The sequence below is a fragment of the Myodes glareolus genome, chromosome 2 (genome assembly GCF_982192425.1).
Source record: "Myodes glareolus chromosome 2, mMyoGla1.1, whole genome shotgun sequence".
Taxonomy (NCBI): domain Eukaryota; kingdom Metazoa; phylum Chordata; class Mammalia; order Rodentia; family Cricetidae; genus Myodes; species Myodes glareolus.
This window is the reverse complement of record NC_142027.1, coordinates 104,097,663-104,122,079: the sequence shown is the minus strand read 5'-3', so window position 1 is coordinate 104,122,079 and position 24,417 is coordinate 104,097,663. Positions and strand designations below refer to the sequence as shown.

Here is a 24,417-nt window from a genome sequence, read left to right as displayed (position 1 = left end):
GCCCGGATTACTGGTGTGTGCCTCCACATTGATTTGGGTCTCCCGTTTTCTAATTCTCCCATTATCAGGCCAGGATCATCTTACATTTGAGGTCAGAGACCCCAGCTCCTCGCAGCCATACCAGGAAAGTGTCCAGGAGCAGACTCAGGAGTGACTTTTGCTGTTGTCCTATGGGACTTTGAGGTTGGCCTGTCTCTCTGTCTTTGTCTTTCTCCTCCCCTCACTCACTCCTCTAGGTGCTCACACAATCTACGCGGGCCTTAGACTCACTAAGAATCTAAGAACAAACATGATCCTCCTGCCTCCACCTTCAGCATGCTGAGATTACAGGTGTGCGGCCCCACACCTGGTTTATACAGTGCAGGGGAGCAGAATGTGGGGCTTCACTCATGCCTGGTGAACATGTCTCCAGTCTTAAGCTCTGAGGTCTTTCTCAAGGGGCCTTTAGGTCTGGCTAGCCCAGGGTGCAGGGAGCAGAGGTCCTGAACTTTGCTTAGGCCTCAGTCTCCTCATTTTCCTGGAGTGTTTCAATGAGGTCAAAGCCGCAGGCTTTGCGTTCAGTGGATCCAGAAAAAGCGGGAGGTGGGTTTTGTGCAATGAACTGCTGTGGCCGGTGGTTCTTTCTGCTGTTGACTTAACTGGGTGTCTGGGTCCCATGGGCAGAACAGGCACCAGTAAGGAAGAGAGATCTCCCGCCCCACGAGAACTTTGGGTCAGCTGGGTTTGTTGATGACAAGTGAGAATGAAAGAAGGGCGGAGTGTGCGGGGAGGATCATAAAATCCTGCACGAAGCAAACAGCAGGGAAGTCAAACACAGAGTTGGACAGCTCCCCCCCTCCCCCCACGTCCTAGGGGAGAGAACCCAGTCAGGAAGACAGCCCTGGGCTGGAACTGCAGTTCTGACATCGCCTACTCTGTGACCTTGGGTGTGTCACTCAGCCTCTCTGAGCCCCCATTGATGGGTAAAGCTGGGTGAGTAGCAATGGCCTGGACACTAGCGCAGAGAACCGGAGACCGAGTTAGGTAGTCTCTCCATCGCTCTGTACAATTCCCTCCATCCTCAGTCGAATGTAGGGGACTAGCTGAAGCCCTGTCCCCAGTCAAACTGCCAGGGTCTCTGGCTTGAAATCCGCTTCCCTGGGGATGTCAGTGTCGTTTTAGATCTACTGTGTAGTTATCTCCAGGTGAGGACCTCTCTCATCTTTTCTTGTACACCCTGTGGCTCAGCAAGCATCTTACATAAGCGGGCGTTTAATATTTATGAGCCGATTGATTTCCAATGGATAAGCGCTGCCTTTCCTTTCCTAGTCATAGAAGCTTCCCTTCAGCCGATAAGGCCTTCTTCCCCGAGCCCCGTGTGTGGGGCGGGTTGCTGCTGCGACAGCCTGCCTATGGGCTCTGGTGCCCTTCGTTTGTCCCTGTTTTGCTGTGCCTGCAGTTTGAAGCTAAGTGCCAATCCATCTCTCCCCCTCCATCAGTCATGAGCTTGAAGTCTATGAGAGACATCCCTTCAGTGTCTGACCTGCGGGGACATAGCCTGCTCGTCACAAACCGTTCTTACAAGGAGAATAAAGAGGAGCCAGCCACTGTCCCACGAGCTGAGCACTGCGTGGGCTCATAGCTGCAACACTGTGTTTTCTCACCCGCCCCGGAAGACATGGTGCCTGCGCTGTGCTCCTGTTCCGGATGCCATCAGAATGGAGGAGCACTTTCTACAGCCTTGCTAAAGGGTCCATGCTCCATGAAGGATTATGGAGTTTGGCTTTGTTTGTGGGATCCTAGCAATTTTCCCTTCCTCCCTCCCTCCCTCGCTCCGTCTTTCCTTTCTTTCTTCCTTTCAAGTTGGGATAAAATCTAAAACACCTTGCACTTCCTAAACCATTATTGTAACACTGGGGCAGACCCCAGTCCCTCACTGGGGGATTCTAGGCAGGTGCTCTACCACTGAGCCACACCCCAGGTCCTCACTGGGGGATTCTAGGCAGGTGCTCTACCACTGAGCCACACCCCAGCTCCTCACTGAGGGATTCTAGGCAGGTGCTCTACCACTGAGCCACACCCCAACTCCTCATTGGGGGATTCTAGGCAGGTGCTCTACCACTGAGCCACACCCCAGCCCCTCACTGAGGGATTCTAGGCAGGTGCTCTACCACTGAGCCACACCCCAGCCCCTCACTGGGGGATTCTAGGCAGGTGCTCTACCACCGAGCCACTTCACAGTTCTGATGTAGGATTCTAATTCTTAGAGAACTGACAATCCAGTATTAGCCAGCATTGACCAGATTGTGAGGAACTGGTTACTTCTCCCTTACTGTGTCATCGTTACTAGGTGACTTTCGGGAGAGAGATTCCTGGAGATCTGGGTGGGGATGCCCTTGAGTCCTGCCGCTGGAGTCCAGCTGGACCTCAGTCCATCTCAGATGGAATGACTCCCTAACAAACCAGCAACAGACTCCAGAGCAGAACAGGCCGCAGTTAGGAGGAGGCGAGGTTGTGGCCGTGGTATCCAGGATGGTGCCAGGAGCTGAAAAGGCAGCCGACTGCCGTTCTGAGCCTTCACACTTTGGTGTCTATGGTCTGTTCCAGGATAGGTTTTAACTTCCTGGGAGAAAAGTGGACCAGGCAAGATGCTGGTGTCGGGGGAAGGCAGAACATGGCAGAGGCCCTTAGCATTTAACCGAACAGGAGCCAGAAAGAAGAGGCAAAGTGTTTGAACGCTTGCAGGGAGATAGAGCTGCTGAGAGCAGCAGCCACCGGGCATTTCTCAACGTCTGGACTGGCGGCCCATGCGAGGAGGCTCCAGATTGCCCATCTGCCCCCTTTATCCTTCTCCTGTGAGCAAGGAGGCAGCTTTGCGGAAGAACCCCGCCCAGTGCCTATGTGTGAATCTCTTGATCCCACCATGGTGTCACAAGGAGCATTCCCATGGAGGAGTAGGTAGCCCCAGAAACTGGCCTGCTTTCCCATCCCCCAAAGCTCTGCCAAGGTGCTACCAGGGGAACCTGCTAGTTAAATACATTAATTGAGCAGGCACTATGTTGAGCACAAAAACAGACTTTTGAATCCAATTAAATGGTAGGCTTCAGCATGGGAGAGAGAGATGGTACGTGTGTAAGAGAGTGGGGGGGGGGTCCAGAAAGGGTTTCTTTACCAGTAATTAACCACGAAGTAAATAGCTCTCCCATGGTACGGCCCCCCCATCCCCACACCCCCGATCTTCAATTAGCTCTGTTATTCTGTCCCCTATTACTTGAGATAATCAAGGGTTGGTTGTAATTAATTGCTGTAATGTGTTCCGGAGCAGAGCCAAATGGCAGCTCGGGAAGGCTGGCAGTAGCTGCCGGCTTCTCTAACTGGCTTCCTGGAAGGACCGGCTCAGGTTCAGCCTGTGTGAAGTAGGCAGCGGGGTGAGTGGGGAACACGAGCAGGGGTGTCAGAATGCCTCTGGTTCTCCCAGTGAATCTGGCACTGGGCACTGCTTTCCCTTCTCTCACCCCCTGTCATCTGTCTCTGTCCAGTCCCCAAAGCCCTGGACCCGCAGAGCCCCTGACGTCTGAAACAAAGAGAACCTGTGTACGTGTTAAATATTACTTAGTTGTAAAAAGGAATGTGGTTTTGACACACGCTGTCCCATAAATGAGCCTTGGGGACATTAGGAGGAGGAAAACAGTCCAATGACAAAGCACGCAGTAGGCAAATCCAGAGAGGCAGGAAGGGCCTACTCTCCACAGCTAAGAGTGACCCAAAGGGAGGGCTGGGGACAGTCATTAAGGCATGCATTGAGACATCTCCCCAGCCCCAGACTCCTCTCCTGGCCTGCATGCCGTAAACAACACAGCACAGCAACTGTATACACAGCCTTGGCATTGTATTGACGGTGATAGCATCCTAGGAGTGTGCAGGGGTTCATTGGGAATACTGTGCCACTTTACAACAGACTGTGGGCATTCATAAGTGGTGACACCCAACGTCCCCCTCAAATATTGGGGATGACTGCAGTTGCTAGGGGTAGGGAAGGGCCCCTGAAGAGGGTAACTGATCGCTAGGGTGTATCAGACCCCCTTCTGTGGAGATGAAGATACTTTGGAATTTGTCGCCGGGGAGACGACTCAGTGGGTGAAGTACTTGTAGTGCACACGTGAGGACCTGACTTCAGATCCCCAGCACCCATGTAAAAAGCGAGAGCCAGCGGCCCTAGGAAAGTGGAGACAGGCTTGTGGGCCAGCTAGTCTAGTGGAATCAGTGAACTTCAGATTTACTGAGAGACCCTGTCTCAAAAGCTAAGGGAAAGGCTGGTGAGATGGTGTAGAGGGTAACAGCGCCTGCCAGCGAGTTCGATGACCTGAATTGATCCCCAGGACCCACAGAGCAGAAGGATAGAGCAGACTCCAGCAGGTTGTCCCCTGACTCAGCGCATCATGCTCTCCCTGAGATGGACTTTGGACCTCTGCGCGTGAACACATACATACACATGTATCCACAAGCATATGAGCGCACCCTCCCCCAACTCACTTAGGGGGATATTTCGGAACGAGGTAAATGTGATGGCTGCAGAGTTTTGCGACTGTACAAAATGCTACCAAAATGTTCAGTTTTGGTAGAACAGCGGTGAACGTCGGGCTGGGGAGATGGCTCAGTTAGCAAAGCTCATGTACGCATCTGTGTGTGTGTGTTAGCCTAGCCCAATCAGGAAGTTTCAGGACGACAAAGGCTGTCACAACAAGCAAACAACAAGGCAAGGGGCTGGAGAGACAGCAGGAGGGTTGAGAGTGGATCTCGCTTTTGCGGAGGATCCAGTGCTCTCATTGGGTGACTCCTTAACCAACCTTAACTCTGGTTCCAGGGGATCTGACGCCCTCTTCTGGTGCTCACCAATAAATGCATGCGCAAAAAGAAAAAGAGGCGCGGGTGCTAGGCTCTACAAATTTTACCTCTGTAAATGAAAAGAAATGAGGAAGAAGTGATGCTGGAGAATCTGAAATTGTGGGAGGAACTTTTGTGGGATGCTGAAGGCAGGGATGGAGTTAAGCCAGATGAAGGAAAGAAGCATGGTGTGTGTGTGTGCCTGCTTGTGAGGTTCGGGGTGGGGCTGGGAGTGGGGGTGGGGAGTATGGGACAGAGAGCAACTTGGGCTTTCGAGAGAAAGGGGAACAAGAACTCGGTTTTATTTAGCACGAACAGGTGCAGGGGTGAGAAAGGGAAAGAGAAATGAAGAAAGGAAACACAGAGAAAGGAGCCAGTGGGGGCGGCGGGGGTGAGTGACAGGGCTTGCCAGCCAAGGAAGACCATAACCAGCTCAAATTACACACATCCCTCCTGCGGAGAGCTCCAGAGACCACAAGGCACTTGAACAGAATTTGAGTAATTTCCCGGAGACCTTCTCACCTGCTTTGAAGCCACTGGTGTTCTTGAAACTTAAAAACAAAACAAAACAAAACAAAACTTTGATTCACACTTTCCGCCTGAGTACAGTGAGAGGGGTCAGGAGTGAGCCATCCCAAGACGCTCCTATGTGCTTTCCCAAGGCAGAGACATCCTCTTTTTCACTCTAATGATCCATGTGGAGTGTAATCGTGTCCTTAAAGGGGATTGTTGGACTCGATACTTTTAGGTCCTCTTATGTTTTCTTTATTGAAATATTAGATCGATGGGCATGGCGGCCAATGCAGAGGCTGGTGGATCTTTCTGGGTTTGAGCCTGGTATATATAGTGAGTTCCAGGCCAACCAGAGCTACATGGTGAGGACACACACACACACACACACACACACACACACACAGAAGGAGAGAGAGAGAGAGAGAGAGAGAGAGAGAGAGAGAGAGAGAGAGGTAAGTAGATGACCACATCATCTTTCTGATGTTCAATGTTTCCTGTACCTCAATCGTACTAAAAACACATTACACAGACTCCAAATGCAAGTGAGTGAACTTGGGAATCTATGCCCTGGGACCACTTCTGACTTCCTGACATGTAGCTGAATGGCAGGAAATAAGATGCCAGTACGTAGCCTTGTACGTGTGTGCCAGCGATACGATCCTGTGTAATGAAGCGAGAAGCCTGTCAGAAGCACACCCCGATGCTGTCAGTTAGCTTAACTCGGCTTGGGGCTCCGGGAACTGTTCTTCCTGTCTCTGAGTCTTTTCACCTTTCCGTCTGGAGCATCAGCGAGCCCACCCAGTGAATTAGGCTGGAAGGCTTCCAGTGAGCCGCAGACTGGGCACTCAAACTGGAGGTGTGGCCATGGAGGTGACCCTAAACTGTTAGAACCGCGGTGTGACTTTGTGTGGCATGGATACACTGTGTGCTTAATTTAACGGCACCTCTAGGCCCTCCTGGCTTTTTAAATTTTTGTTTTGTTTTGTTTCATGTGCGCGTGTGTGTGGAGGTCTGAGGTTGAAGTTGGGGAATCACTCTCAATCTCTCTTCCACCTTATTTGCTGAGGCAGGGTCTCTCAATCAAACCCAGAGCACATCCATGTGGCTGGTCTCTATAGTCAGCTTGCTCCAGGCATTCCCTGTGCCCACCTTTTGAGGCTGGAATTATAAGTGGGTTGCCATACTCACTAGCTGTTACATGGGCTCCAGATCTGAACTCTGACCCTCATGCTTGTATGGCAAGCACTTTAACTGCCTCCTAAACCATCTCCCTAGCCCCCGACTTTTCTTTCTGCTTTTTTTTTTTTTTTTTTTTTTTTTTTTTTTGAGACAGGATACCCCTCTGTATCTAGGCTGGCCTGGAACTCACTAAGTCACCCAGGCTGGTCTCCCAAGCTCTGGGACTGCATGCAAAGTGTGAGCCCCATAGCAATGCGCTGGTTGATTTCTCAACCCACTGAAGTGAGTTTAACCCCATAAAAGCCAGCTGTGGTCCTTGTCTCTGATGAACAAAAGAGCTCTTAGGGCTTCTGGAGTCTCTGTCACTCTTTTATGCATAAGTGTGTGCATGCACCTGTGTGTGAAGATGCACAGGTGTGTGTGTGTGAGTGTGTGTGAGTATACATGTGAGTGAGTGTGTGTGTGAGTGTGAGTGTGTGTGCGAGAGTGTGTGCATGTGTGAGTATATGTGTGAGTGAGTGTGTGAGAGGGTGTAGGAGTGTGTGCGTGTGTAAGAAAGTCAAAGGACCACCTCAGCTGTTGGTGTCATTGCTCAGATGTCTTCCTCTGAGGCAGAGTCTCTCACAGGCTTAGAACTTCACCAAGACAGCAGGCTAGCCGGTCATCGAGCTCCAGGGAGCCTCCTACCTCCACCTCCCATCTCGTCTAAGTTGGGACCGTAAGAAGAGGCACCATGTCTGGCTTTACTCTGTAAAGTGAGTGTTGGGGACTGAACTTGGGGCCTCATCCCTACAAGATAAGCGCTTTACCTATTCAGCCAGCTCCTTGGCCCCTTCCAAACCCTCTTTAAGCTGCATTTCCCCAAAACACCCCACAAGCCTCTAGCCCAGAGTTAAACATTCTGCTGGGCTCCAACAGCCCCTCAGGGAAGAATATCTTTGGGGTCCCCAATCTTGCTCTGGGATTCGGGGGAAGTGGTCCAACCTGCCCATGGTTGGCGTGGCTGTCAAGTACAGGTGCCCCAGGGTGGCCTTGGGAATTTTGCTGGACAGCATCAACACCACACTCATCGCATACATCCAAACATAAGAACTCCCCCAGAGACCATCTGACAGTGCTGGGGGGGGGGAATCCTTCTAGCAGAGAGGATCACCTCTCTGTGGGGGCGCCAGTCTGGGTGCCACATTTCTGAAAGACACTTCTGGAAGCAAACATGACATATATCCTTCAATCCTCCCCAGAGGGGGCTGCAAACATCTCCAGCCTTCCAGAAAACACACTCTGGGAACCGACCCTGCTCCTCAACTGTGACAGTGTGCTCAGTCAGAAGAATCAAGGCACTCACCTGTGACAACAGGCTCAACGGGAACACGGTGTTCCCACGGAATGACGGGGTTTGTGGGGAGCCTTCCGTGGGTCAGTTCTGGGCTCTGTACAAGCCCAGCCCAGTGTGATACAGGGGCCCTGGCAGGTGAGACTCCACATCCAATTTAGGAAATTACAGAGTAAGGGGGTCACACATGGTGGTGCATGCCTGTCATTCCAACACTGGGAAGGAAGAGGCAGAGAGATTTCTGGTTAGCCTGGGCTACACAGTGAGCCTCCATTACAAAAAGTTCAGAGCTAGGGGATGTATGTTGAGCTTGCCCAGCATGAACAAGGTCCTAGGCACCATCTCCAGCACGGAGGGAGACATATTTGAAGGCCCCAAGCAAACACACATAGACAAGAGCAAAAGGAGCAGGTATGAAGACCAGCACTGCTTCACCGGCTCTGATAATGAGGGCCACAGAGGGATTGTGAGGGAAACGTACTCACGGCTTTGCACACCAGCTGTGTCCTGGGCCTGGCATGGGCATCTGTCCCCCGAGTCTCTCAGATTCCCTGTCCTCTGCTGTGGGGCGCAAGGGACCCGGAAAGTGCTGATACTGGTAGCTGCCACAGCCTCCCCCGGAAGCCCACATGGCCGCCACTCTCTGAGGAGGCTGCCTCTATTTTTAGCAGGTGCAGAGGGAGGCTGTGGTGGGCTGCATACTTCTCTTTTTGTTTTATTACGAGCAGGACCTGAAGACGGATGTGGTGGTATGGATCATCCTAGCCCCTTGGCTAAGGCAGGGGGATGGCAAGCTTGAGGCTAGCCTGGACTGTAATGTGAGACTGCTTCCAAAACAGAAAAAGAAAAAAAAATCCCTAAGCCAGGGATATGGTATATGATTATAATCCTAGTGCTAGGTGGGGAGAGACAGCTACTACATTCACCGACTAGTCAGCCTAGCTAGTCAGTGATCTCCAGGTTCACAGAGGGCTGGGGAGGTAGCTCAGCAAGCGAAGGCACTGGCTGTACAAGCCTCTGAGGACCACAGTGTGATTCTCCAGAACCTATGTAAAGATGGATGGAGAGAACACAAGCGGTCCTCTGACCACCACAGGAGCACTGTGGCATGTGTGTGCACACATACATTATGCATGTAGATACACACATACATACAAGTAATAAGGAAACACCAAAACAAAAACGAAACCCACAGAGTGGAAATGATCCAGGGAGATGCTTGACATTGACCTCTGCCCTCTACATCCATGTACACACACTTCCATGTATACCAGTATGCATGTATGAACAAACATGATCATATATATACATGCATATATATGCATATGTATATACTACACACATATGGTAAACGTAACACACGTGGTAAAAAAATAATAAAACGAAAAGGAAGAAAAACAAAATCCCCCCCCAAACATTCATTGTTTAAACGATTGCCTAAATGGAGTCTGTGAGTGATTTGAACTGGGTGGGGAAGAGGCTGTGAATCAGAAGGGGTTGTACTCTATATAGCACTTGGGGGTGGGCACAGAGAACTGGGGTGCGTTAGCAACCCATAGCAGAAGGGATGCAAGGTACAGGACAGGAGCTTTCTTCCCCAACAACCTTTGCAGCACAACCCATTACATTGGCCCCCGCTGCTCTTCAGATCCTCACCCAGGTGACCAAGGACTCCACCTAGGAATAAGTGGGGGCCTAGAACATTCCAGAAAAGAGGCATCTATCTACAGGTACATATAATATTCTGTTCTCTTTTCCTCTTGACTTTGCTGTTAGTGAACACAGAGCCCAAAGCACTCTAGACCCCTAACATCATCGCCACCACTTCCTAGCACTCACCGGGTCCACTACGTATCAGTAGGCTGTTCCTCTTTGTTACTAAGCAGTAGCTTGCTGATGCGTGCATCACAATTATCTATTGGTTCATTTGTCAGTGGACATTTGGGGGTTACTGCTTGCCTGGAAAACTATCACATAAGTCTTCAAGTGAATGTATGTTGTCATTTCTTGCAGAAACACAATGCACAGTGGGCCTGTCAATCACATGATGAATGATGGCTAGCCTCAAAGCGTCCTTACTTGGAGCATCAGGTTCTGGAAACCCAGGCCTTCCCTGAATGGGTGGTAACACTGAGTTCTTGACTCTGTATGTGTGCTGTGTGTCCCACTTCTTCTGACTTTCAGTCTTTCCCTCCAACTGGATCTCTCATTTGGGGGCTGGAGTTTGAATGTGAAATGTCCCTCCCAGTGGCTCACGTGTTTTTTATACCTTATCACCAGCGGGTGGTGCTGTTGTGGAGCCTTCAGGAGGCGGAGCTTTGCTGGAGGAAGTGGACCACTGTGGGTGGGCTTTGGGATTTTAAACCCAATCTCACTTCCTGTTCACTTCCTGTGTCCTGATTGCCTGCAAAAATCAGCCTGTTCACTCTTGCCACCAGGTTTTCCTCACCATTCTGGTTTAAGTCATTTCTTTTCAGGCATTTTGGAACGGTGAAGAGGAAAATAACTAACATAGAGGTTGAATAGTGTCTCTTCCTAAATTCATGTCCACCTAGAATAAGACCTTATCAGGAAATGGGTGCTTTCCAGATGTCATCATGATGAGGCCACCCTGGACCTAAAGTCAGCGACAGGTGTTTCTTTGAGAAGAGCAAAGGACACAGATCCAGAGAAGGGAAGTGAAGTGTCAGAGACTGAATCAGGAGCCGTCAAAAACTGGGATTGGGAGCTAGAATAGGACTCAGTGCTGAAGAGCATTTGAAGACCTCAGTTTGATTCCCCAGAACCTACACAAAACCAGGCATAGCTGTTTGTACTCGTAACCCCAGCACTGTGGGGAATGGAGACGGGAGAATTGCTGGGACTTGCTAGCCACTAGCTCAGCTCCAGATTCAGCAACAAGAGTCTGACTCATCAGAATAAGACGGATGGTAATAAAGGGTAATGAAGTAGGGAGGCTGACATTCTCCTCTGGCTTCTGTACACATACACACACACACACACACACACACACGAACATAGATCACATACATACACCTGGCAGAGGTGTCACACAAAGTGTTGCACACCTGTAATCCCAGTGCTTGGGAGGCGGAGGCAGAAGGATTATGAGTTCGAGGCTAGCCTGAGCTATACAGGGAGATCCTGTAGCAAACAAACCAACATAGCTGGAAAAGGCAAAAGGGTTTTTCCCCCAAAGCCACCGACCTGTGAATTTGGACCTCTAATTCTGTGCTTTGAGAGAGTAAATCCCTGCTGTCTTAACCTCTCTCATTGGCAGCAGTAGAGTAGAGAAGCTCCCCGAGGCCACAGGAGAGGGGAGATCCTGGGAACCTCTTAAGGAAGGTGGCATCTGCTGAATCCCACACAATGAGGAAGTGGCACTGGAGCCCTTCCGGCGTGTACATACCAAGGATGCCCCCAATACAGCAAGAAAATGATTACCAGAAACAGAACACTGTGGCACCCTTGAAGAAACTTGGGGACCCAGAAAGGCAGCACCTTAGTTTCTGCTAGGGGCTGCTGGCTCAAACCTCACGCTCCAAGCATCCCAACACCAAAGCACTGGGTACCAGCTCTATTTTCTAAGTGGGTGGAGGTCTGTCCTGTTTAAGCCCACCGCACACCAGTCCAAGGGACTCACACGCTAGCTGTTTGCTTTATTTATTTTCGCCTTGAAACTATGATTCTAAACAGCCCGGCCCCTCAACTGCTGACTCAGCTGCCTGAGCCCAAACTCATAAAATCCTATTTCAGAAAGGTCCAATGGTTTTATTTTCTGATCATAAATATGAAATTTAATTAGCAGCTTGCTGCTAATGAAGTCGCCACAGAAGCCAGAGTAGAGGTGCGGAGAGCCACATTAAAGCCGGGCACGCTGTCCCGTTAACTCTTTCCCCTTCTCTGTCCACCTGTCCCTGGCTGGGTGCTTTCCCAGGGCCACTAGCTGCAGCTAGCTGGAGACTGCAGAGTCTGTCTGGGACCGGAGGATGAGGATCAGTTGCTCACTCAGGTTCTGTGTCTCCACCTTGAGTCTCTGGGTGCTTCTACACACAGTAACCACATATTGCGGTGGTTAATTTTATGCGTCGGTTCAGTTAAACGGAGGGCTGCCCAGGCAGCTAGGGGGAAGGGTGGTGACATACATGGGCATGAGCTTTGGCTATGGGTGAAGAACACCCACTCTTGGTGTGGGTAGGATCCTACACCCACAGGGTGGAGCACAAGCAGACCAGAACTGAGAGTTAATCTTGGTGGTCAGCTTCCTGGCATTTAGAACCACCAATTAATTAAGTTGAGGAAGAAGACCCATCCTGGAAGCTTGCAGCACCATCCCATGGACTGAGGTAGGTTCCAAAATCATCCTAATCTCCAGTGCTCACCTCTCTCTGCTTCCCGGCAGCAGATGCAGAGTGACCAGTTGCCTATGCTCCTGCCTTTATGCCTGTCCTGTCGTGATGGACTGTGTATCTTTGGAGTGTGAGCCACAATAAACCCTATCTCCTTAAGTTGCTTATATCAGGTGCTTTGTTCCAGTGAGGGGTCAGGTAACCTAATTCAGGAGGGTTTCTCTCTCTCTTGTCCTGCATCTTCATCGTCTCCTGCCCCTGAACGGCAGAGACTTTGAACTTGGAGTGGGTCAGCCACTGGCTTTTCAGGTTCTGCGCCCTGCAGGGGTTCTGTCGCAGGACTCCTAGCATGAGTCAGTTCCTTAGCAAATCGTCTCTGTAAATCCTATTAGTTCTGTTTCCCCGGCTGGTCCTGTCTGCCTTATGTGCCTGGCCTGACTTGCATCTTCTCTGCACAAACCCCCTGAAGGACACCGTCTGAGGGGCAGTAGGGAGAGACCAGGCACAATGAGGTGGGGCTGCAAAAGAGCTCAAAAGAAACCCAGCAGATCCCCTGTGAGATGCTAGATAGGAGCTGAGATGCACGAAGCAGGATCCACTCTGTCCCCTGCCATTGATGGGGATGAGAAGCTGTGGGAGAAGGGACACCTGCTCCTCTTTCTGGTGGGGATTTTTTAGTTTCTCCTGCTCATGGCCCAGAAGGTCAGCAAGACGATGCAGGCTCTCCTCTGTATATCAAAAATATGCTCTGTTCCACCAACTGGCCTGCCGTCAGCTGTTCCATGAAACAGGGATGATAGTACAGCGAGCAGGATGTAAATGCATTTCTAAAGCCCAAGTCTGGAATCTCACTATCATCCGCCTGTGAGCTCATTTTTAAGTGAGTGTAGGGATGGGAGCATGGCTCAGCAGTAGAGCATCTGTCTAGAACCCCAGCGAGGGGCTGGGAACGCAGATGAGTTGTAGAACACTTGCTTAGAATCTTTAAGAGAGGGGCTGGTGTGTGGCTCAGTGGTAGAGCACCTGCCTAGAATCCCCCAGCGAGGGGCTGAGCTGTGGCTCAGTGGTAGAGCCCCTGCCTAGAATCCCCCAGTGAGGAGCTGGGGTGTGGCTCAGTGGTAGAGCACCTGCCTAGAATCCCCCAGTAAGGGGCTGGGGTGTAGCTAAGTGGTACAATGCCACAACAATGTACAACGTAGTGAGTTTTGTTTCTGGCACCGAAATCCAACAAAGCAACCAAAAAAAAATACACAAATAAAACTTTCCCAAATCAAGAATTAACTAACTTCCATGCTTGAGAGGTAGAAGCAGGAAGATTCTAAGTACCAGGATAGCTTGGGCTACACAGCAAGACCTTGTTTCAAGGAACACACTGACAGCCAGACTGTTCTGTACATCATCCAAGAAGCCGAAGTTAAAACTCAACCGTGAATCTCTCAAACATGCCGGGGGAGAAACAGGCTCTCATGGACAGTGCTGACCTAACTCTGGTCCCCGGAGTGTCGTCACACACAGGGTCTTTTACATGACTGTGTTTGAAATCCTTGCCTGCTCAGACAGCAGGAGGCGGTGTCATCAGCTATGCAGAGGGTAATTCTGGGTACCCAATCCTGTGTGCTGTGTACAGGGGAGAAAGCACACAGACCCACCCACTGCGAAAACTGCACCCTGGGTAGATGTGAGGAGAGCACAGAGTTTGCACCATGCCCTGGAGAATTGGTCCTCAGTCAGAGCACACATCATTCCATCCTACAAAAAAGCTTATGGTGGAAAGTAATAGAGTTTTTTTTTTTTGAGGGATTTAAAAAAAAATCATGAGCTTATTCCTGCATTTGGATTTTTGACTCCTGGACAAGAAAGAAGAGGCTTGGTTTTGACTCCTTGAGGCTCTGCAGGAATTTTCCTGGGTCAGTACTGATAAGTCTGAGGTACTGTAGCCCGAATGCCTTTAGGCTTAACTGTTAGTTCAATGGGTGCAGCTGGCTGAAAACATCAAATGTTTGGAAGAAAAATGAGTTTTTGAAAACCATTCCCATTTCTCTTCACTTTCTGGGTTTAGTGCCCCATGCAAACCCTTCTTACAGACTCAAATGATGTGTGAAACAAAGTGGGTTGCACCATCAGCACCAGCATGAGCTCCAGCTCCAGCATCAGCATCATTACCAATATCTTCACCACTAGTACCAGCATCAGCAACATTATCAGCATCAGCACCAGCACCATCACAATCATCACCAACATCTCCATCAGCTTTAGCATCAGCACTATAATCAGTATCAGTATCAGCAACATTACCAACATCATCACCAGAACTATCACCACCATCCTCATCATCACCACCACCATCACCATCTCCATCAGCTTTAGCATTGGTACCATCAGCAGCATCAGAATCAGCAACATTACCAACATCATCACCAGAACTATCATCATCATCACTACCACCTCCACCACCACCACCACCATCTCCATCAGCTTTAGCATCAGCACCACCATCAGTATCAGTATCAGCAACATTACCAACATCATCACCAGCATCCACATCATCACCAACATCTCCATCAGATTTAGCATCGGTACCATCATCAGCATCAGAATCAGCAACATTACCAATGTTGTCACCAGCACCATTATCAGCATCACGAGCACAGTTAGTATAATCAGCAACATCATCATCACCAGTACCAGCATCAGCATCAATATTAACATCAGTATCAACTTCAGCATCACCCAGGACTTGTTAGAGTTACAGCTTTTCAAGCCTGCCTGGATATTCTGAATCCAGTTATAAGAATGTAATGTTAGACTGTAGCATCTGGGGCCTGAAAGACGACCTCATGGTTAAGAGCATGGACTGCTCTTCTAGAAGATTGGGATTCGGTTGTCAGCACTCATGTGATGGCTCACAACCATCTGCAGCTCCAGTTCCAGGGGATCTAACACCTTCTTCTGGCCTCCATTGGTACTAGGTACACATGTGGTACATAGAGATAAATATGCAGGCATAACACCAGTACACAGATTAAAAAGTAAATCTTTCAGAAAAAAAAATTAGCCGCTGTCCAAGCCACTGTGTGGCAGCACCCTTCCCTCACCCTTTTCCACATACAGACACTCTACTGAGGCACTGTCTGTGACACCTTCGCTAACAGACAGCTCTGGGCCAGGGATCTCTCACCTGAGGAGTAAGTTAGCCAATACCCCCTTTACTGTTAGCTTACCAGTGACAAAAATCTTAAAGCAACTAAAGGAAGGAAGGATTCATTTTGGCTCATGGTCTGCGGGTACACAGTCCATCATGGTGGGGACGGCATGGCGGCAGGAGCGTGAGGCTGCTGCTCCCCTTCATCTACAGTCAGGAAGCAGAGAGACAAGCACTGGTGTTTAGCTCACTTTCTTCTTTTTATTCAGTCTGAGATATCAGCCCATGTGGTGGCACTGCCTGCCTCAGTGATCCCAATGTGTATAATCCCTCCTAGGGATTCTAGACTGTCAGGTTGACTGTGAAAACAATCACAGTAACACATGGTGGCCTCCAGTTTTCTACTCTCCTGCCCCGGCTTCTCAAGTGCTGGGGTAATAGGTGTGAGCCACCACACCCGGCTGAGTACGTTTCTCAGACTGACAGGAAATGGTATCAGATAAAGTTTTGATGTGCACGCACTACTGCAGAGTCTTAGATACGGAAGGTAGTGAGTTAATGGACTATTCTAAAGTCATCCTTAATTTCTTTCAATTGTGACTGCCTAAAGCCAAAATGATAATGGATTGGGCCGTGTCTAACAGAGGTAGCACAGTCAGGCAGAAGACAATAGCATAAAGGATAACAGAGGGTTAAGGAAACGGATGTGGCTGTAAGATTCTACGGTATATGTGAGGTCGTATAACATTATTACAAAGTAGTCTAGGGTGACTTAAAGACCCACTTTAAAAGCCACGGAGGAACAGTGAGTGCACACAGATAAAACACAGAGCCAGGCTAACAAGCCAGTGGAGGGACACAAACGGAGCATCAGGAAGGTCCTGGGTATGTCCACAGAAAGCAAGAGAGATCTAGTTGAGCTGATAACATGTTTGTTGCCCAAGGACAAGAACCTAAGTTCAGATCTCTAGAACTCATGTTTAAATGGGCCAGGTGCAGTGGTGCAGGTCTATGATGCCAGTACCAGGGGCGGGGGAGAGAAGAGGCAAGAGGCACCCTGGGGGATGCTGGCCAGCCAGTCTAGTTGACCAGCTGAGCTCTGGGTTCAGTGAGAGACCCTGTCTCAAAGAGTGAGGTATAGAGATATAGAGATATAGAATGAGAGAGAGAGAGAGAGAGAGAGAGAGAGAGAGAGAGAGAGAGACCTGATGGTGACCTCTGACCTCCACACGTGTGCACAGATACATGCATGCAGGAGGAAAGCAAGTAGGGAAAGCAGAACAAGGAGTGGTACCAAAACACACACACATATGTGGCAGAGGTTAGCAGGTGAGGGGCAGCAGGCTGAACTTGAAAACTCTAAGATTGTCAGAGTGGATTAAAAGATTTCAGTGGCTTGCTGATTATATCACACACACACACACACACACACACACACACACACACACACACACACACTCACTCACTTTCCATATAAAGACCCAGAGAAAGGGGCTGGAGAGATGGCTCAGTGCATAAGAGCGCTGGCTGCTCTTACAGAAAACCTGACTTCAGTTCCCAGATCCCATGCCATGACTCACAACCACCTGTAACTGCAGTTCCAGGGAACCAATGACCCCTTCTGGCCTCCATGGGTACTGCATACATTTAGCACAGATACACATGCAAACAAAACCCTCATACACAAACACACAAAATCTTCTAAAAATTGTCTGTCGAAGACCCAGAGAACATAAACAGTGGAAACTGCACACACACAAAATGACTGTACTACAATCAGGCAAGGGGACACTGCAGCTGTAGGAAGGGACCTACAGCCAAAGACACACAGCCAATTCACAAGAAGAGGAAGAATCTGAACTGTGTGTCCCAGGCAGAGACATAGAACTCAAGTAGTAGTATTCCGAAAGAGAAAGTTTGTCTACCTATCTGCGCCTCCCTCCCTCCCTCTCTTCTTTTTTTCTTCTTAATGGATGGAGTGGTGTGCGTGTGCATGTGCGTGTGCATGTGTGCATGTATGTGGAGGTCAGAGGTCAACCTTGGGTGCTGTTCTTCAGGAGCTGTTCCCCTTATTCCTTGAGATGAAGTCTCTCACTGGCCTAGAACTCACCGATTTGTCTCAGCTTGCCGCTTGTGAGACCCAGCGACCTGCCGTCTCCTAAAGGAGGCCACTATGCTTATACTTGTCTTTAACATGGGTACGGAGGATTGAACTTGGGTCCTTGTAAGATATTTGGCTGACGGCGTTATTTTCCTAGTTCAAGAATCTGTCTTTATATATTTTTTTTTTTTAGCAGTCTGGTCAACTGCTTACAAGAAGTTTTGTGGTCTTTTTGCCCAGTATTTATCCATTTCAATTGTCCGTTTTTCTAAATATTATTACTGGTAGATAAAAAGCAAGGTCATGGAAGGTTAGACTAATACTGTAAATCACCCAGTGTATTTGTAACTGACAGTCACAAAACACAGCAGCCAGGACTGCAGGTGCCTGAAGAATAGCTTCTTTATTTTTGAATTTGCAATGTCTCCATGTGTAAGTACTTGTGTGTGATGTGAGTGGGTGTGCAAGAACGGCTTGTCAGTGCCATTACACATGTGTGGGAAATAGAAGACAACTTCAGGTTGTGGTAGTGTTTATGGTTGCATATGCTAATTAGTTGGTCCCTGTCTCTTGTTTGCTGCTGTGTCTGCCTGGATAGCTGGTCCTTGAGCTTCCTGGGACGCTCTTGACTCTGCTTCCTATTTTTCCATCGGAGTTCTGGAATTAAAAACACACACATTTCTGAATCCAGCTTTACATGGGTTCTGGGATTTGAGCTCAAGTCCTCATGCTTGCCATCAGTGGATGACAAAAGAAAAAACCATTTGCCCAAGTTCAATATCTATTTGTTTTGTGACTATTTTCTTTGAACTAAAATATTCTCTCCTAAAGGGAGGAGGGAGGCTCACAAGACTCAAACTAAATCCACAAGTCTCAAGAAGTTCCTGAAACTTACAGGATTCACAAGTTATATTGCACATAACTTCCCATGGTTCTATAAACAGTAACAATTGGTGGTTGACAGGAGACTCTCTAATGGAGTGACCATTAAAGAATGCAGGGAGCTCCAGGGAAGCAACTTTCCTGAATCTTTACCCATGCTAGAGTGGTTTTTTTTTTCTGATGAAGTTGCCTTTGAGTTAACCATGTTTTATAAGTACTCCCTCACCCACACTTCTGTAAACAACCCCAGTAACTTTAGACCTGAGAAGGATAATTTCTTTGGTCTGTCACTGGTGCCCTATCTGGGTGAACAGACATTTGTTCATGTCTCCCCAAGAAACACTGCTCAACATCACTCATGTTCAAACCTCCCAGGAACTTAGCATGAATGGGGCTGTTGTCCAAACAGTAGCAGGTGCCCATACTTTGAGAAGAAAATACTAACTACTTTCCTATACAGGCAAGTTGATGCATGTATAGGAATGTATGTATAGTATTAGGTGGCAGAAGCAGGGGGATTCTGAGTTTGAGGCCAGGCTGGGCTATATAGTGAATTCAAGACCATTGGAAAGCCATTGACCCATTTTATTCAACATTCTAGAGTTCCCAGACAATCTAAAAAGGCAAGAGAAAGAAATAAGCAGGGTGAAATTTGGAAAGGAAGAGTACAACTGCCATTCTTTGCAGACAACACTATTACCTCAAGAATCTAAAAGGGGCTACAGAAAAATCTAGACTCAATAGGAATCAATAATAACTAACAACAAATACCAAGTTGGCACGGTTATAAGACAGAAGATCAATACACAAAACCTGACATATAAAAACATATATCCTTAGGATTTAAATGTCTAAAAGATATGAGAAATGTCCATGCTGAAAACATGAAGAAATGCTAAGAAAAACTGAGGAGGCTTAAATCCAATGGAAGGATATACCATGTCCATGGATGCGAGATTGTTCAGCATTGTTAAGAGAGCCTCTCCCAATGGTCTGGAGTCTCAATAAATTCCAGCCAAATGCCAGTTGGGTTTTCTGTTTGAATGTTGGTAAAAGAATTCTTACATTTATAAAGAAAAGCAAGAGGGCAGGAGAGATGACTCAGTGATTAAGAGTCCTTGCTCTGCAAACATGAGGACTGGAGTTCAAATCTGCAGTGCCCATGTGAAGAGCTGGGCATGACTTCCCTGGACCATGGGTGGGGGTGAGTGGAGGCAGGCAGATCTCTGGAGTTTGTTGACCAGACAGTCAAGCCGAAATGGCTTCTGGCTCAGTGAGAATTTGTCTCAATGTAAAAAGGCAGGTGATGGAGGAAGGCACCCCACACACTGCTCTGGTCTCCACATGCCTACACACTGGTATGAACCTACACACTCCCATGTATGCATGTACCACACATACCTCACATAGAAATGAAAGGGACTCTGAACTGCCAGAGGGATAAAAGTGAGGGATTCATGTAACTCCATTTCAAGGGCTGCTGTGACGTCACACAAATCAAGAAATGGTGAATGTGGTTTGGGATTCAAACTAAAATAGTAGGAGTGTAAAGTAAACAGAAAAGTCAATTATTAGTTCTTACGGTGACTCTGAAAGCAGATTTATGTTTATAGAGTCAATTAATTTGACAAGGGCACCAAGATAATTTGGTGGTAAGAGAAGTCTTCCAAATCTAGAGCTGCAGCAAGCAGACATCCACAGGGGAAGCAAGATATCCACAGGGGGCAACAGATACCCACAGTGGGGGAGAAGCAAATATCTACAAGGGAAACAGATATCCACAGGGGAGGGAGGAAGCAGTTATCCACAGGGGAAGTGAACACCAATTCCCACCTCATACTGGACACAAAGCAGTGTAAGGCAGATTGAAGGCTTTTGTTTTTGGTGTGTGTGTAAAAGTGCATAGCTTAGGTATGTGTCTGTGTGTGAGTATGTACACATGTATGTGTGTGGAGGCTGATGTCAGCATTTGGGTGTCTTCACCAATCTGTCACCCTTTATGTATTCATTTTCAGGTCTATTTTCTTTTATTTTATGAATGCTTTGCCCGTGTAAATGTATATAAACCATGTGTATGTCTGGTACCATGAAGGTGAGTGGAAGCTGGTGGATCCACTGGAACTGGACTTACGGATGGTTGTGAACCATTATGTGCATGCTGGGAACTGAACTTGGGTTCTCTGCAAGAACCCAAATCATAAATCTAATCATATTGTTGCGCCAGCTTTTCAGCCTCCCTATCGTATTTTAAAAAGATTTTAAAATTTTAATTATGCATGTCTATGTGTGGGTGTGTGTGCATGCCTGCAGAGGTCAGAAAAGGGTGTTGGATCCCCTGGACCTGGAGTTACAGGTGGTTGTGAACTGCTCAGTGTGGGTACTGGGAGTTGAACTTGGGTCCTCTGTAAGAACAGTATGCACTTTTAACCACTGAGCCACCTCCCCAGCACAAGCTTTATTTTTTGAGACAGGGTCTGTCACTGAACCAGGAGCTCACCTATTGGCTAGGCTGGTTGGCCAATGAGCTCCGAGGATCCACTTGTCTTTCCTTCCCCAGAGCTGGGTCACAGACGAGGGCTGCCGGGCCCAGCTTTACATGGATGCTGAGGATCCCAGCTCAGGCCCTCGTACTTGCCAGCACTTGATTGACAGAGCCGGTTCCTTAGCAGCCCCAGATCGCAGACTTAGAAGTCAAAGCTCTAATTTTCCAGGACGAAAATGTAAGACTTTAATTGTATTTTTGAGATGAGGTCTCACCATGTGGCCCGGGCTGGGTTCCGCCTCTCTGTTCACCTGCCTGGCCTCCTGAACTCCGGGATTACAGGTCTGTCCTCATCACACCTGGCATAAAACAACCTCTATAACATGAGGTTGGCAAAGATTATCTCAGAACACTCCAGAAAGCACTAAGCCGCAAATTGGGAGAGAAATTCATCAAAATAAGCAACTGCATATCAGAAACGCTACTAATAATACGGGCAGGTAAACCATACACTTGGAGAAAAATAGTTTCAGGACATATAGCTGACAAAATATTGTTCACATAAAAGCTTTAAGAATGAATAGCCCAGTAAAATGTGTGCAAAGGTTTAAACAGGCATTTCAGGAAAGAAGAGACACAAATGGGCAATAAATGCAGGAGAAAATGCTCTGCGCCATTTGTCATCAGGTCATGCAAATGAAAACTCCAGTGCGGGGTGGGGCAGTGAGACGGTGGGGGAAACGCTTGCTGTGCAAGAATGAAGACCTGAGTTCGAGTCCTCAGAGCTCACGATAGTGTGCATCTGTAATCCCAGTGCTCCTCCAGTGAGCGGAGAGGTGGAGACCAGCAAATCCCTGGAAGATCTTGGGCCAGCAGACTAGCGTATGCAACAGCAAACAAGAGACCCAGCCTCAAACAAAGTGGGAAGTAAGGACCAGCACACATTTTCCTGTGACCTTCATTGCACCCATCATCCATCCTCTGTCTGTCTGTCTGTCTGTCTCTCTCTCTCTCTCTCACACACACACACCAAATACACACCATACAGACACACATACACCATACATACACCACACACATACACACATATACACACTCATACACACATGCACACACAGATACATACCTGAATATATACCTACACATCACACACACTACATATACCCCCACACCTCCCCCTCCACACACACAACACACAATATACATAAATACACATACGCACACACATAAACACACATATACACACATTACACACACACCTTACACGGCCCACACCCCTGCACACCACACACACGACACGCACACACACCAGACATATACCACAAACACAAACATACCCACACATACATATACACACACACCACATACACCACACACACACCATACACACTCCCATATCCCCCTCACCACACACATCCCACATACACTCCACACACACATACACACACACACAGAGAGAGCATGGTGAACATTTAAAGCTCCTGTATATGAATTGTGTGGCAACTGACACAGTCACACAGAGCAAGGGTGGGGTAGGTGTCAAACAGCAACACCTGTTTGAAAAATTAAACAACCTTATCCCCATGATTCAGAAGATTTCTGGGGTTCTAAGGCTCAAGAGCCTGAGAATTAAGCAAGAACACCTATGACAATTGAACATGTGTGCTGTGGGTGCATGTCCATGACATGCATGTGGAGGTCAGAGGACAACTTTGTACTGTTCTCTCCTTCCAACCTTACATGGGCTCTAGAAACTGAATTTAGGTTGTCTGACTTGGGGGGCAAGCAACTTCACCTACTGGGTCATTTCACTGGCCCCCATTTTTATATTTTGGGACAGGGTCTCATGTAGTCCAGCCTGTTTTTGAATTCGCTCTGTAGTTGAGGATGACTTTGGTCGTCTGGTCCTCCTGCATCCAGCTCCTTCTTGCTGAGATGACGGGTGGCGTGGCCACACCTGGTTCATGCACTTCTGGCCAGGGAACCAGGGCTTCCTGCATGCTAAGCCACCTATACCAGCTGATTTCACCTCAGTGCAATTGTAGGGATATACTTGGGAAGAATTAAGACATGTCCTCGGGCCAGGACGTGTGCAGGAATTCCTGAGTGGCTCCACCTGTAACATCCACCATAGGAGAGCGGATGAGCAAACCGTGGCAACAGAATACTAACGGAAGTGCGAGACCTAGGGTGAGCACCCAGCGTGGAAGACTCTCCAAACAGTGCCGAAAGGGACTAGGGTTCCCTGTGTCTGTCATCTGGCTCTCAGGAGGCTGAGGCAGGGGGATTGAGAGTTTGAGGCCCACCTGGGCTACATGGCAAAACCTTGTCTCAAAAAACAGAGAAAGGAAGGAGAGGAGGAAGAAGAGGAGATGGAGAGGGTAGTCAGGGAGGGGGACATAGTTGGAGGAAGGGGCCATCACTTTGTGCTATGTCTCCTGCTCTCCCTCCTCTTCACCCCTCCATCCCCTGCCCCTCCCCACTGCCTCCTCCTTCCCTCTCTGACTGTGTGTCCCTGCCTATTTCCTGGAACACTCACTCTAAATCTCAGGCACGTGCTAGGGGGAGGAGACCCACCTGAGGACAGACCCAGGTAGGAGGAATCAAAGTACCCAGGCCCAAGACCCGCTGCGCCCCCTACTGGCAACCACAGTCATTGCCAGCTTGTGGCGGCAGCTGGGAAGTGAAGCCCAGGTGAGCTATCCTCACTGACATGAATCCTGCAGGTGCAGATGGTGACTCCGCCCAAACTGCAGATTGGTGAGCTAATTAAGTAACCATTTCCACTTCGTGGTGGGTGACTTTTATAGACCACACAGCCCCAACCTTGCTGTTCCTTGGCAGACAGCCACCCTTTCTGGGCTGTTTCCCCTCTCTATAAAGAATCAGATTCAAACACTCTACAGAGCATTTGGGCTCTGTCGGTGGATCCAGTAACATCAATTATTTTCTTGACTTCATAACATAGCATAACACAGATTTGTTTGTTCAATTGACTAAAATTACCTAAAAACACAAGGAGGTTCTTGACCATTGGGGTCGATAGCCCAGCTGGGACTGTTGTGTTAGAATGTTGTGTTAGAATTGGGGTCGATAGCCCAGCTGCCCTGTTGTTTTAAAATGTAGATTCTAACACAACAAGGCAGAGCTGGGGCCTGGGAACTTGTATTTTATTTGATTAAAAGTTCTCCTGTTTTCCTCCCCCTCCACCAGAGATAGGATCTCATGTAGACCAGGTTAACTTCCTACTTGCTACTTGCTAGGTAGCTCAGGGTGACCTTGAGCCTTCATCCTCACGTATGTTAGGATTATAGGTATGTGTGTCACACGTGGTTTGTGGTGTGCTGGTCCCAGAACCCAGGGTTTTGTGCATTCTGGACAAGCACTCCACCCATTGAGCTACACCCCAGCCTGGGAACTTGCATTTTGGATCTGGTCCTGGTTGTCTGGTAGCATTTGGTGTAACATATTTTCTCATCTGTCATCTGACACTGTTATTACTTGAAATTAAACATGTAAAAGCACAATATAATGTAATCCTTTTCTTTGTGATTCTGTGGGTGGAATTGGCAG

At 48.5% G+C, this 24,417-nt stretch overlaps 1 protein-coding gene across 6 annotated transcripts in view; it reads right to left on the bottom strand.

Annotated features, from left to right (window-relative positions):
- Card11 (caspase recruitment domain family member 11) overlaps positions 1–24,417 on the bottom strand; it is a 127,157-nt gene that overhangs the window by 65,078 nt on the left and 37,662 nt on the right. The window contains exons 1-2 of one of the 6 annotated variants that reach the window (XM_087903325.1): positions 8,374–8,506; positions 7,901–8,103 (exon numbers count right to left, since the gene is read on the bottom strand). The exons of 2 other annotated variants lie outside the window; for them this stretch is intronic. The gene's annotated coding sequence lies outside the window, so the exon portion shown is untranslated. Of the gene's footprint in view, positions 1–7,900; positions 8,104–8,369; positions 8,509–24,417 lie in introns of those variants that run through there. 3 more of the 6 variants (XM_087903328.1, XM_087903326.1, XM_087903324.1) reach the window with 3 other exon arrangements.